This window comes from Meleagris gallopavo, chromosome Z (assembly GCF_000146605.3).
Source record: "Meleagris gallopavo isolate NT-WF06-2002-E0010 breed Aviagen turkey brand Nicholas breeding stock chromosome Z, Turkey_5.1, whole genome shotgun sequence".
In the NCBI taxonomy this organism is placed as follows: domain Eukaryota; kingdom Metazoa; phylum Chordata; class Aves; order Galliformes; family Phasianidae; genus Meleagris; species Meleagris gallopavo.
This window is the reverse complement of record NC_015041.2, coordinates 5,049,406-5,052,691: the sequence shown is the minus strand read 5'-3', so window position 1 is coordinate 5,052,691 and position 3,286 is coordinate 5,049,406.

Sequence of the window (3,286 nt, the reverse complement as noted above, 5' to 3'; positions counted from 1 at the left end):
CAGAAGAATCTAGCAATGGCTAGATGGAACAGTTCCTTCCATCTGATTTTTGACAGGTAACTGAGCTAAGTTATGATATTACTTGCTCTCTTTCTTTTCTATGGTGATGGAAAGAAATAGTCATCTTTAGATACCAGAATCCTATGATTCACTTATAATTCCTAAAGTAATAAAGCACTACTCAATTATTTTATATTAACTTTAGATAATAAAACAACTAATAAAATGCGAATCAATATAGATGTTAAAGATGGGTCATAGAATCATAGAACGGTTTGGGTTGGAAGGGACCTTTAAATTAAGTAGTTCCAATGACCCTGTGATAGACAGGGACATTTCCCACTTAGACCAGGTTGCTCAAAGCCTCATTCAGCCTGGCCTTGAATGCTTCCAGGGATGGCATGTCCCTGGTGTTAGTGAATGTCTATGGGTGTATAAAGGAATTCAGAGACACATCTTTTTTTTATACTCTCTTCCACTGCAGACACTATTGTGTCTGACTGCCCCTTGCTGCTGTTATAAAGCAGCAAACATTAATGAAATCATGGTGGAAAGGTTCAAACTCTATTACCATATTACCAACATCCATCTCTGATTTCATTAGCCAACATAATAAAATAGAAGGCATTATTTTCAGAACAGCCGTTGTTTAAGAATTCTTACTTGAAAATGTTCCAGAAATCCAACTTTTTGTCTGAAATTGCTAGACATGTAGAAGTAACAGAAGCCATAGTATTGTGGATTCATAGAATGACTTGAGTTGGAAGGGTCCTTAAAGATTATCTAGTTGTAGTGGCATAGTAGCCACTTACTAGATCAGGCTGCCCAGGATCCTATCCAACCTGGCCTTGAACACCTCCAGGGGCAGGGTATCACAACTTATATGGGCAATTTGTTACAGCGCCTTATCACTCACTGAGTTAAAAAACTTCCTCTTAAATATCTAATCTTCTTTCCTTTAGTTTAAAATATTTCTCCTTGTCTTAATATATATGCTCATGTAAATAGCTATAGAACTGATGAATGCAGTTAACATCTCATGTTTTCTGGGTAGCCACAGACTGAAAATAGTAGCTTTAGCAGCAGACTCCTCGAAATATTTACTAAACTCATTTCAGAATGTAGTCTAGAAGAATTTGTCAGGTCTAAGTTGAGGAAAAAATACAGGGAAAAATACAGCTCCAAAATAACCATGAGATGAAGAGCACATAAAATAGATTGAAGAAGTTCAGGCTTCCAAGTTTTGTCCAGTAAGGGATCATAGGACAAATTGCTGAGTCATGCTATCCTGGGCAGGTTCATAGGCATTGGCTAGAGAAGTGCCAGGTGTCAAGGATCAAATGATGGGGATCATGACAACAACTGATCTGAATCAGGCAATTGTGATATTTGCACTTCATGAGTTTTATTAATATTGATCTAGCCTAAATAACTCAAGGGCTGAGCTTCTAGGGCCATACTTCTTATATAGAAATATTGCTTATCCCTCTCCCAAGGATTTTGATGTGTGTGTGTGTATTGGCTTTTAGCCTATGTCTTGCCGATGAAGATGTCCATGCTTGTCACCTCTCAGATTCCATTCTCAAAGACAATATGAAAGAGGAATCTTTTAAAATAAAGACCAATGTGCCAAGTGTTACAATTGTCTGTGGAGACTGAGGGAACTATCCTTTCTGACTACAGCCACTGAAACTTGAAGGAAACAAACACATTGCAGGATCAAATACATAGGTCACAGGAAGAGAGGTGGGAGAAGACCTCAAATTATTGTACTGATTGGCAGTCAACAGAAGAAGAACAAACAGGATTATTACCTGTTTTTTGATGATAGAAAATTGATAACAAACTGAATCCTTGGATGAAGTGAAAGAAAATGAATCTCTCTCTCTGTTTTTACTACACACACACACATGCACACACACCTCCCTTTTTTCCTTTTTTTCTTCTTAAGATTTAAGTGTTCTGTGAGAAAGAAGATTGCATTTCTTTGATGAGTGCATTGTTTATAAGAAGCTGTCAGTATTGATCAGTGGTTAAGGCTGGTAGAAAGAAAATGGTTTACATTTTCCATTTTAAATGTGAGAAGACTAAACAATCTTACAAGCTGTGCTGGACAGCAGCTCCTTCTCACCAGCATTTCCTTTGTTGCTACATGGATATCTGAGTACTATGCCTCTCCTAAAGGCAATCCAGCTACTGGATCTCCAAGCCACAGTGAATGGCAGAACATTCTCCTTCCCACATTAGCCACTCTTAGCCACACATTATATCTCTGCAGTAATGATAAAAGGCAACAAGGTATGTTATCTTAAAGAGCTATGTTAGCAGACATGAGGACAGGTGTGGGAACATAATATACAAATGCATAGAAAGTAGTGTAAAGTAGAAATTCCATGATTTTACTGAATAAAGAGAAAAACATAAGACTTTCTCCTTTTCCCTTCCTTTCAGAGCGAAATTATTATTCTCTGTTGGGGTAATTCAATTTGCAGAGGATGTTAAATTAACAAAAGTTTGGTCAAATTTCAACAGTTTGATCACATTTTGATCTGGAAGAACTTATTCTAACAGCTCAAAATGTTTATGTTTACTTGTTTGTTTGTTTTAGCTCTGCTCCACATTCAGATTTTTAGCTCGGTGTGCTGTGATGTAGAAAGGGGATTTTCTGGCATGCTGGGATTGTTTTTTACAGTAACTCATTCACTATTGCCAAAATAACAACCAAACAACATATTTTTAAGAATTTTAAACTTAATTTAATCTGCATATGTCTTCTTGAGTACCAAATTTTGTAGAATGCTGTCTGATATTCTCAAATGCGTTTGTAGGCATAAAAGGTAAGGTGTACCACAGGAGTTCATCTTTTTTATTTTACTGGCTTTTTCTTATTACAACTGCTGAAAAATTGGAACTTTTAATAATCAAATGCACTGGGGAGCATTGAACATAATGTGGTTAATGAAAAGATATGCTAGCCACAGCAATTCCCAACCTAGACAGAATTCAAAAAGATAATTTATCTATTGGTTCTCCATTGTTTTTTTGTTGTTGTTGTTGTTGTCAGCTTGCTTGTTTGCTTGGAGTATTTCAGTGTAAAAGGAACAAAAAGACAGTGTTTTTATTTTAAACCAAATGGATGCAGCAGGCAAAGATCATTTATGAATTTCTAGATGAATAAAAATATGGACCCTCTCCAAGGGTTAAAATGTCACTAGCTTGTTTTCCAGACAGCAGAAGTGATCTTTTAATTTATTTCATTTTATTATTATTTTTAAGTAGAAGGATA